Source organism: Thermobia domestica, chromosome 9 (genome assembly GCF_964235325.1).
Source record: "Thermobia domestica chromosome 9, izTheDome1.hap1.1, whole genome shotgun sequence".
NCBI lineage: Eukaryota > Metazoa > Arthropoda > Insecta > Zygentoma > Lepismatidae > Thermobia > Thermobia domestica.
In genome coordinates, this window is record NC_137462.1 from 16,200,045 (window position 1) to 16,212,388 (window position 12,344).

The window sequence follows — 12,344 nt, forward strand, 5'->3', positions numbered from 1 at the left end:
GATATTCTACACACTCAATAAATAATATACTTCAAGTTTTCCCTTTTTTTCATAAGTTCGTATAAATTGATGCGGCGAGGCCTCATAGTCAACCTATACGTTACGCTTAACATTCATCGTCCTCACTATCGCTAGAAACTTCCAGCTCGCGTGAGTTGTCTCGGGGGAAATACTTCTTTAACCTTTCAATGGTTACAATCTGAGTGTAGTTAGGGTTTGCTACTAATTCAATTTTACAAGCATTCGTGGGAGAAATACTCCTTAAGTAATACGGTCCCATAAACTTGGTGTCAACTTAGGAGAAATATCCTTCGTAGGTAGATAATCTCTACACAATACTAAGTCACCAACCTTTAGCTTAATAGGTTGTCTAGTGCGATCAACGCGTAATTTAGTCTGCTGCTATGCATGTGTCATAGCCTGCTGGGCTAACTTACGGATTAACTTTAGTTGTTTCTGATGTTTTTTATTTTCGTAAATTGATACTGGGTGTCCAACTGAGTGGGAAATCTTGCCTTTTGACCAAAGACAATCTCGTATGGGGAGTATTTTCTAATAGGTGAGGTTGATATATTATAAGCATATGCACACAATCGGACATATTCTGCCCACTTAGTAGGCTGTTTAGCCGTGTATTTAGTTAGAAAGTTTGCAATGACAGAGTTAAATTGCTCACACAGCCCGTTTTTTGACGGTTTGAATGCTGCAGTTCGAACATGTTTAATGTCAAATAAGTCATTTAGTTCAGCCATTATCGCTGAAAGGAAATTCGTTCCTCTATACGTCAATACCTCTTTTGGAGGGCCAAAACGCGTGCTAACATGGCTCTAGCCACTGTCGGAACTTTCATATTTCGCAGTGGTACTAATATTGCGAAATGGCTAAGATATTCTATCATAACCAGGATGTGACTGTAGCCTGCGCTACTATGTAGCGGGCCAAAAATATCTAAACTCCAACGGGAAAATAATTTCTCTTTTACAGGTAAAGGGTGAAGAAAACCTTGTTTCTTTTCTCTAGGGAAGTTCACCCTCTGACATTCGTCACAAGAGCGCACGTATTCCTTAACTATTTTCCCCATGTTAGGAAAGTAGTAACGTTCGTTCACTTTAGAATAAGTGCGAGAAAATCCTGTATGGCCTCCACACAGTGGAGACGAATGGGCTTCTTGTAACATGTCGGGAATATCCTTTTCCGGTATCACTAGTTTCTTATCTTTGTTCATGACTCGATATAAAACATCGTCAACAACAACATAGGGTTTTAGGGCACGATCAGTGGGGTTACCTTTCTTCTTTTGTATTAGTTCCCTAATTCTATCGTCCTCTTTTTGCATTTTTCTTATATTTATTTTGGGACATAACACTAGGTTGCACACGTCTGCACAATCTTCTTCTTGACCAAATTTTGAGGGTAACTTATCCTTTAACGGACACCTTGACAAAAAATCTGCGGTTACATTATTGCGGCCTTTGACGTGTTCAATCGTAAATTGGTAGGGTTGCAAACGGATGGCCCAGCGCATGAAACGAGAATTTAGCATCTTATTATTTCTGAGGTAACATATGCCGTGAGCATCGGTTCGCACAATAAAGGGACGGTCTGCCAATAGAAAGTGGAAATGCAAAATCGTCTTAGTAACTCCTAGCGCTTCAAGCTGAACCGTGAAGTAGTTGAGCTCCGCTGGAGACAAAGATATCGAAAAATAGGCTATTGGGTGTTCTTTGTTATCTTCTTTAATCTGTGCAACGTATCCACCTATTCCGTCTCGACAGGCATCCGAATAGACTATGGCGTCCTGATTTGGGTCAAAGTGGGCAAGGACGGGACCAGATATAAGACAAGATTTCAAGGTATCCCATGCTTGTTTCTCGGTTTCTCCAAATTCGAATTTGGCATTCTTTTTAGTCAATGAAATGAGTGGTTTTGCAATAGAAGAAAACTCTTGGACAAAAGCTCTGTAAAATGAACAAAGTCCAATAAAACTACGTATTTCTTTGACTGTAGTGGGGTATGGTACCTTTGATATAGCTTCCGTTTTTGCGGGATCTACACAAATTCCTCGTCTACCGACGATGTGACCAAGCACCGAGGCTTCTTCGTAACCAAAGTAACATTTCTTAGGGTTGAGTTTTAAGTTGGCCTCCCGGAGTCGAGATAAAATAATTCTCGTTCTTTCTATTAAAGCTGGGAAGGAAGGACTAGGGCAAACCAAATCGTCTAAATAACAGATTACATACTTCCACATAATGTCACCAAATATAACATTCATCATATTTTGAAAAAGGGCCGGGGCCGCGCTTAGGCCGAATGGTAGTCTCAAAAATTCGAATTTTCCCCGGCTGCAGATGAATGCAGTCTTCTCTATATCGCACGGACGGATAAGCATTTGATGGTATCCATTTTGCAAGTCCAAAGTATTTATGAATTTGGTCCCTTTTAAGAACGCTAGTATCTCATCTATGCGCGACACTGGCGTATAATTGGGCCATAATATCTTGTTTAACCCTCTAAAGTCCGTACATAAGCGCGGGGAGCCATCTTTTTTAGGTACTATCACAATTGGTGCAGAATATGGGCTCTTACTTTCCCGGATAATATTGCTGTCTAACATTCTTTGGATCTCTTCTGCGACTATATCTCTCTGTTTTGGTGTTTCTCTATATGGGGGGTGAGAAACAGGTATATCTGTAATGATCTCTAAGGGGCACATAAATTTATCGGTAGCCGCAGTCAGACGAGACTTGTCCCAGGCCACAACATCCCTAAATTCCATCAATAAGTCCAGCAACTGGTTTCTTTCTTCTGGATTTAAATTTGGACCAATATTTAGTACTTGAGCTAATTCTTCCTTTGTTTGGGGGACTTTCTATGGTTGTCCAGGGACTTCCACGTCGTCTGTTTCATCTTTGTTAGTAAGGTGTATGATCTGATTAACGGCCTGTACGTCATTGTCCGTCTCGTCAGTTAAGGACTCGACCTGGGGAACAAGTTTACCTAAATAAAGGTTTTTAGACAAAGATCTGGTTCGATCTGAACTATTAAAAATAGTCAGAGTAATATTGCCATTGTCAGTAAAAACTGGACATCTGGGGATCAAACAGGAGTGCCAATATCGAATTCCTTTGGACGGTAAGAATTCCCAAATATGCACGTTCCCGGTTGGTACGGTAATTTCTATGTCATACGAAGCCTTGGACGGCACGCGGACATTTGCTGGAAGGTGTACTTTATGGGTATTGTCCGGATAGATATCAAAAAGTTCGTCGCCTAACCCCAAGGGGTTTGGCACGACCTTTTTCTTACTATGATCCTGAGCAGAACTCTCTAGATCAGAGAGAGTTGCTGGATCATTTACACTTCCTTGCGTTGCCAAAGATTTTTCTAATGTTTCTAACTGTCCTCTATTTGATTTGTCCTCTACAGGCTCATAAGGCGCCTGTGTGGCCAGAGGTGGCTTTACAGAGTGTTGGTTCGTTTTGCAATATTTTGTCGCATAAAACGCATTCTTTTTCTTTCTGGGAATAATCTCTGTACTCGAACTTTCTGTAGAACGAGCTACCAAAGTTCCACTGGGACCTGGTTGAGGGTCAAAGTTGGATAGATTCTTTTCCTCTTTTTCTAGGTCAAACGAATTGGTAGGTTCCAGCTCAGGAGCACTGGACGATACCTTGCTTTTCTTAGTTCTTTTACGTCTTGCCTGTTTACGACTATTGACTTTTCTATTCGTCCTATTTGTAGACTCCGAGGGGAATTTTGTAGTTTCCCTGGAACAGACGAACACGCGAGATGTAATTTCCTTAGCAAGGGGTTTTTGTCTCTTATCAGGTACACTAACAACGGGATTTATGTGATTTCCGGTGACCAATTTTGGAGACGGATCCTTACTCCTAAGTGGGAGGTTCCGTTTCCTATAAGTTGGTTTGTTTCTATGAGGGGAGATAGAGAAAGCCGTTTGTCTAGCATTATCGTTCTGTATTGATTGGGAATCGTTAAACGATCTTATTCCTACTGACGGTGGGTATCGTACAACATGTTTTAAGTCTAAGGTATGAATCACACCTTGACGATGCCCGTATGTACCTTTTGGGATTGTGAACCACAGGTCTTCAACGTGATTTCCGTGTTTATCTGCTAACTCCAAGTATTTGGAATGGATGGTTGTGACATACTTGTGCAAAAAATCTATCCCTAAAATAACGTCATAGGCGCAAAACTGTGGGTCAACTATAGCTACGTCTAGAAACCTTCGTTTGGTTGTTTTCCAGTGATCCTTGAAACAACACGCTATTCTCACCACAGGAATGTAATCTGTGGGCTGGGCACCTACGCCACGAAGCTTTACATACCCCTTCAGTCTTTCAGTTAGTGGAAATCTTGGGGGTAAGAGGGTTTTCGAAGCCAGCGAAATTTCCGAGCCTGTGTGTATAAGATCTTGCGCCCAGCGGTCTCCTATTTTTATCTTGACTGTACAAAGTTGCGCCTGCCCATGGCCAAGGCCATAGGTATTTTGGTGATTGTTCCTATACATTTTGTAACCCGGTTCTGCTACTACTTCGTCTGAGTAACAAGAACTAATCTGTACAAATCCAGGTTGGTGTTCTTTAATGCTTGACCAGTCCAAGCGGTCATTTTCCCATATTACGTCATGGCTAATTCTCTGACTAACTAATCTTTGTGCTGTGTGAAATTTTCTAAGATATTGCAGGCACTGTTCGAGATTATCGCAATCATCCACTTCAAGCATCAGCTTATTTAGGATGTCTGGCAACAAACTCATTCTAAGTTTACTCATCAATTCACTTTCATTAACCCAACCTCGTAAGAATTTCAAATCCTTTATTAACTTATAAATGAACGCTAAAGTACTTTCATTGGGTTGTTGTTTTCTTGTATCAACGTCGTATTCTAATCTTGCAGTATACTCAATACCAGGGAAAGCCTTTTTAAGTTTTTCCTTCATCTCGTTATAGTTTAAAGGTAAAATGTTTGCTAGGTCTACTAAATAGAAGCTTCCCCTTTCAGACAATACGGAAGGTAATTTACTATCTCTAGGGTTGACCATTCGTATATGCTAGCCACTAATTCATATTCTTGCAGGAAAATTCCACACACTCATGTTTATTACCAGAGAAGGAGGGAATTTTAACATTTAGATAAATCTTAAAGGCTTGTGGTTTAGCACTACTAGTAGAATTTTGATTGTCTCCCTTGGGAGGAGGGTTGCTAACTTTGCCTGTTACCACAGTATCCGTAAATTTAGGTTTCTCAAAACTATATGGTATAGATGGCTCGGTAACCGGACTAGTTTTAATTTCTTGCTCAGGTTTTAAATTTATATGAGACTTATCCTCAGGATCTAATTTTAAACAGGACGAAAAATTTGATTTTTGCTTGTCAGAGGTCTTATCTTCACTTGATGAATGTGAAACGGGCTCATCTTTCAGATCTAAGGAACTGTCTAAAGAAGCCGAGGTGTTGAAATTTTCAGAAACGGACCTATAGTCGGTATCAGTTACGCTTCTATTTTCAAACTCGGAGGTTTGTTCTGGACTAAATTCTGATGTATAAGATCTATCATGTTCGCTGAGTACTGATTTTTCTGTCTTTTCCCCTTTGCTAAACTCCTGGGGTCGTGGGTGTAACTACGCTACTAGGTGGCGAAACAAAGACTATCTGTAAGGGATCTAACTTTTCCTCTTGTTGGTACTTTTTCATTTCTTTGGTCGCAGGTGATTCACCAGTTTCGTTATAGCAACTAAATTTAGAACTAGCACTAGCTGAAGGTTGTAAACCAATATCTTTAACACTATCAGTTTGTTTGTTAGATTCACTTTGGGATGGAGAGGTTGAGGGATCGTCTCTATTTTCTACTTCATCTAAACAAATTACTGACGCACCAAATTCCGCGTAACCAAATATTTTACCAACGTTTTCGTTTATTCTACTCTCAGACCAGGAATCGTCGTCATCTTCTTCTTCTTCAATTTTCTTCTGGTGGTCGGAATAAACTGAGGGAAAAACATCCTCACTTTTCTTATCGTCTAACCTCCTCTCAACTAGAGCAGGGGCGACGAGGTCATTTCTCTGGTCAACGTCCTCTGTGGGAGGGTCTTGGTTCGCTGCTCGGGGAGTAGAAACCGTGGGAAGACACCAATGGTCATATCGGGGTTCTTCTTCGGAGTTCCATGAAGGTTTTGACTCATCCTCCAGGGATGACGCAGTAGAAGACTCCGGGTTGTCTTCTTGAAATCGGGCTATTTCTTCGTTTTGTAATTTCTGTAGTTCGTATCCCAACCAATCGTCTTTCAAAGATTCACCCCCATCTGAATCTGAACTACTAATATTTCCGTTTGACCACCTAACTTTGCTAACTACACTGAGTATGTTATCTATACTGTCCAAATATTGCAATTTCTCTTGGAGGGTAAGGCTATTTTCAAACATGACAGGGTTGGTCTGAGTAGCTGTTGTCCGAATAACCTTAAGTTCACGATCTGTGTCAATCCGGATCATTTTAGGAAACTTATATTCGGTCTGAACGCTAACATCTTTCTTTTGGAAAACGTCGGTCTGTATTTCCATGTCAAAATTTCCAACTACATTTTCCTCAGGTAATAAATCTTCAAAGGGGGCTGAGGGATCAGCTTGAAATAAAATACCTAATTTCTCTTCGTCGTCACCTTGGCGACGAACAACTGTGACCTGCACTTTCTTGTTCCGTAGTTGTTTAGTTAAAGGTCGAATTAAGTTTCCTACTGCTGGGGACAGTTCCGTTTGTAATGAATGCTTAATCTGGTCTATTAACGCTTCATCGTTAGGTTGTGTCAGAGAGCGCAATTCCTTTTCATTATTCTCGTCACGGCTCTCAGTTTTCGTTTCCCTTGGTTCGGTTCCTATATTTGCATAAATTGGCTCTGTATTCGTGAAAGCCTTGGGTTCGGGACCAATATTTTCGTAAATTGGCTCTTTACTCATTGATATTCGTGATTCAGTATCTAAGTTAGCATACATAGTTCTAGGACCGATCTCAGCATAAACTGTTTCATCACTACTACCAGCATAAAAGGATTGAAAGGTCGGTCTTTGCATTTCTAACGGCGTGGTAGGATCTGACAGTTCGTATTTAATAGGAAAATATAGCGCTACTGGGCTATCTGGTTCTTTTGATACACTAATATCTTTATTCCCTGAACTTAACACTAAGTTAGTTAATCTATTTTCCTTATCAGCTAACTTATTATTGTCTAAGGGTCTTTGGTTCGAGGGGACATCAGGTATTACACCTGCTGTTGTTTCTATCTCAATTGTTGCTTGAAGGCATTCCTGACCTGCAGTTATTAGCTCTGCAATTTCTAGTTCATCTTTTAAATTAACTTCATTCACTAGAGTTTTTGGATCTACTCCCGGTGGGGTCTCGTCAGTATCTGAATTTACATATATCGTCCTGGGAGCTGTCGTTGGTTTTTCACTTGAATCAGCACTTTGTATTTCTGTATCATTTCTAGTCGGGATAGGGCTAGACGCGGCAAGCGGCGTTAGATCATAACCACTCGCCGGAGCATCAGGAGTTTGCGGGCTAGCGGTCGTTGGTTCAAGATATCTGGGCTGACTCCACGTATCCAAATATCTCGGTAATGGATTATTTTTCAAACGGCCAAATTGAGGAGGAGAATGCCCATGAACTTTTATTCTATTGCATTCAATACAATAATAATTATTCCACCGATCCAAAATATAACGGTGTTTGCCCGTAGGCGTCTTAGGACATTGGGATTGCCCTAAATCTAATAGCTTTTCTATTATTTTCTGCGCGAAACTCATTTTTGATGAATAAATCTGTTTTTCAAGTCAGTGGCCTCTTAAACCAGGGCAGTGGGTAATCAACCTATTTCCTCTGATATAATAGGAATTTAATCACTGATAGCTACTTCCCTCGGAACTGCTACGTCAATTTTTTACGTATTAAGGTACTTATTATTATTTAAATATCTTCATTTAACTTCCTTTGAACTTGAAATACTCAACTTCCCTTTCTTTATAGATTTTGCTTTACTCTTTAGAACGGGAAACGGAAAGTGACTAGACAGCTGTTTATAACAGAAAATGTTTATTTGTTCACTTATGAGGATTTTACTTTTTACTTCTATTCTTTAAGTTATTTTCTTTTTTTTTTTTTTGTTAAACTTCATTTTTTTAAATGCACACAAGGAGGATTACGAACATCCAACCATTGGATCATGTACCTGCATTTTGATTTTTGGTGTTGCATTTGCATAAAGGAGAGTTTTAGGCAGTTATTCCCAGGCAACCGTCGGGCGTGCACCCCTAGTGCAGGGGGGCCCTGTTGAACCAAGAGAATAAGATACCTGTGACCCACAAGCTTTCCATGGGAAAGGATTTTAGACACTTATCGCCGGACAGACCGTCGAACTTTCATCCCGTGAAACGGGAGGTTCTGTTGCCCAGAGATAAAACTGACTGTGACCCCTCCAAAGCGAGCAGAAGCATAAGCAGATTTAGGGTTTGCAAGTGCATGAGACAAAAACTGAACTCTGTCTTAACACTCGCGTCCCGATTTTACATTTCCATCACTACACAAGAAACGTCGTGAGGTAAACTGAGTCTTGCTCTGCGGAACCTAGCAACTATTCCGATGACTTATAGCAACTTAAAGCGAGAGAAGTTGAGAATAGAAAATTTTTCATCGCTACTTCACTCCCTGTAAAACGCACTATTTAGAGCAGAAAATTTATACTTGTATATCAGAGTTATAAGCTGAACACCGCCCAGGCCAATTACGCCACTGAACTTTACTGACTTTACATACTACAGATACACCACTTGACTAGTCAGAAGAAAAAAAACTTCGCGTACACTTTACACTTTTATATATTGAAAACTCTTCGATAAAAAAAATCACTCGCGATTTGCCCTGAAACGCAACTGAGATGTTTGGTTCCCCTATAAAGTGAACGAGCACCAGAGATTTGTTTAGAGATTCAAGAACACACAGTTCGCTACCCGGCGAACACCGAACATCATAAAACTGTTATGTTGTTTGTTCTGTTCTGAGATTGGCATTTATATTTTTATATACTTTCTTTTTGGTGAAATCGTAATTGAGATCACTCCTTCACTCTCCACCCAGTATGACAAAGTTGGTTCTGAGTCCAACTCCCTTTAAGCCTCAGTATTGAAACATCTTTGGCCTACTGGTTCGAAGATGATGAGAAAGTGCACTATAAGTCTCAATAGTGGGGGAGACTCGTATTTCAGTGGTAAGCTTGTACTGGAAATCGAAACCCAGGTAACATATGAAGACTGTGAGTTGAATCTAGATAGGGAGGGATAGCTTGACTAAATTAAAGAGACCAATCCATTTTACATTTTAATTATAAGAATAGAAAAAAAAAATAAAAATGAGAATACAGATGAATTTTACAAATCGGTTACTTGGAATTGCAACTTGAAATTCTTACTACATCACGTTTATGGGCACAACCCTTTCGTAACCAAATGGATGCTAGAAGGTTTTTATGCTAAACCGCGATTTATTGAAAATAGTGAAATTGAAACTTCGTACATCGCAACTTGCATTGGCCCAAAGGGAAAAGTGTTAATTCTCGAAGAGGGAATTTGGTCTCGAGTTGAAAATAACTTCATATTTGTAACTAAACATTCTCAAGGTGCTCATCCCGAGTTGAGGGGGGAACTTAGAAAAAATAATCACATATCTGATTTGACGACGAGCGGCCGTAACAAGGGGAGACACACTCTCGTAGACGGCAGGCTGGAGAATCACCCGAGCCGGCGAACAGGCCTCGCTTATATAGGCGCTTCGTCCCACGCATTTCTGCCAGTTCTGACGTCGCTCGAAAGCTACGTCAAGAGCCTCGACGAGCTTGGAGAAACTTCTTCACGCGCATGCTCAATAGTGGCTAAGACGTCTAGTTTTTTCTATGATTTTTCCCTATCACGCCGGGGTTGAAATTTCTATTTTACATTTACTTTTACATTTTTATTTCACGCATAGCATCAAATACATAATGTTTTTCATGTACTTATCGCTTGCGTGGTATTAACTAAATTGGCATCCGGGACCCGGCGCTGTGATCTGAGTAAATCAAAGCCAGGGCCATGCCACTATTACATGCGTGTGGGTAGGTGTCAATGAGGCATCAGGTTGCTAATACAATCAGAGCCTCACCTGACTCCGTTCTCCCTTTCTCTCTTTTCCTTGCTGCACACACAATTTGAAAAACGCGGGCGTCTCGTCCCATAAGTTGAGTCCGGCTTAGGACTTCGAGGCATAACTGTGTAACAATACTATAATTGAAGTGAGAAAGAACGTTCGGTATACAAGCACAAACATCTAAAAAAAAATTAAGGAAAATGGTGAATCAACGTGAAATAGAAAAATAATATAGTCATTCTTTGAGAGCATTGCATGAAAAAACTTAGATATGATCAAAACATTCATATGGTAAAATACAAAATTTTAAAATTCATTGAAAATATAATTTTAAAAAATAAAAAAGTGTGTAGGGAATAAGCATGTGGGGAAATATTTTAAACAAAAAATGTTCAAGAGTTTTACATAATGTCTACTGCTTGCAAATCACAAACGGCTGAAAGCCTTGCACTAGAAGGAAAAGTACAAAGGGAAATGCCTTGGGATGCATTGATTGAACCTGTTTTCTGAAACTGTATGATGTAGCAGTGGACGTATAGTTCAGACTTTTTAATTAAAGTTGTTTCATCTGACATATCATTGACATAACGATACAATATTTTCAGGATTTTTTTACGTATACTCTGTTCATGAAATGACCACTATTTAGATATCAGATTCTGTACATTGGTTCAGTGATTCACTATCTCGAAATTTTGAAGATGGAAATCTAAGTAGAAATAAAAAGATATAGCAAAATGTTACACGTCGAAATGAACTCAGTATCATTATCATCTCATCCGCCTTTCATACGTCAACGTGGGTTCGTCTTTAAGTTAAAAGATGCATTAATAACCTATTATTGAACAGATCGTGAAGAGGCAACAACGTCGATATTTATTTTAGTTCGAAAATTTAACTTTTACTACGAAAACTAAATGATCATAGAAATTTTATTATAAAGTGGGTATGACTATCCATATACACTATACTAACCGTGAAGTAAAATAATTTGAATAGTAGTCATTCCATAAACTGTGTCCGCCACCAATAAGGTTTGTTTTAGTTTCAAGATTCTTTTATGACTGAATTATTTCCGGTTTAGACTTTTCTAATTGCACACAGTTCCTCATGAAAGAAATGGAACAAAGAGTTGGGTAACGCACGAAGTCCGTTCAATACGATACGATCAAAAACACTTTCACAACTAACATTTTGGTTTCAATCGCTTGCATTCTGCTTTTTTCATTTTTAATCCTTGGAGATTTTCCAAATTGTTTAGTACTCAGATTTAAGGTGTGTTAACTTCCTTAAGTCTATCCAACATAAAAGGAAAATCTTACAAAAGTTGACTCTGGTTCCGTGTCTGTTTAATGAAATGTCTTTCCATTTATCATTTTCGAGAGTCTCATTTTAATCTCGTTCTTCAGTTTGTGATTTACTGACACTGGGAAATTTATCTGACTCTGCAAATACTTACTTTGTAGGTGAATATTTGATACATATTTCCTCAAGATAACAATCCTTCAAAGAGTTTTATGATCTTGACAACAATGTATCATTCGATATACCTTTTTATTTACTTATTTTGTGACGTCGTTATGGCAAGACTTCTTGGGAATTAAAGCAAGATTCTCAATGAAATAACTCCATGGCATGGTCCTATCTCGCTTTGATCAATGCATTTCTCTTCTATCGTTTGTAAGTAATAAGCAGCAAGTTTTATCTGAAAGGTTCAGTATGAAAATATAGGTTGTATGTATATGAGCAACCTAAGATGCTAATCATATTCTCGGTAAGAATTAAAATTAAAATAAAAATTTAACGTTGCCAAGAAAATATCGATTTTGATACATTATCACGTGAATCGAAGTAGCAATTTTTGTAATGTTTTAATTGCCATGTTTGTTTACACATTCTACGGATGAAAGCAGTATGCATTTTACTCATTTCCTATAATTAAGTTAATATTCCCTCATCTCGTATGTAAACATGTGGTGCACCATTTTTTGAGATTGTTGTGACAATTCGAAAGAGCTTTAGGTATTTTAACATTATATGACATATACATAAGTATAGCGTATGGAGATAATGATAGTCTGAACGCAGAAATCGCTCTCGCATTACAGGGAAAGTAGTAACTCGTACCTTCTGTGTTAATTCCCTTCTA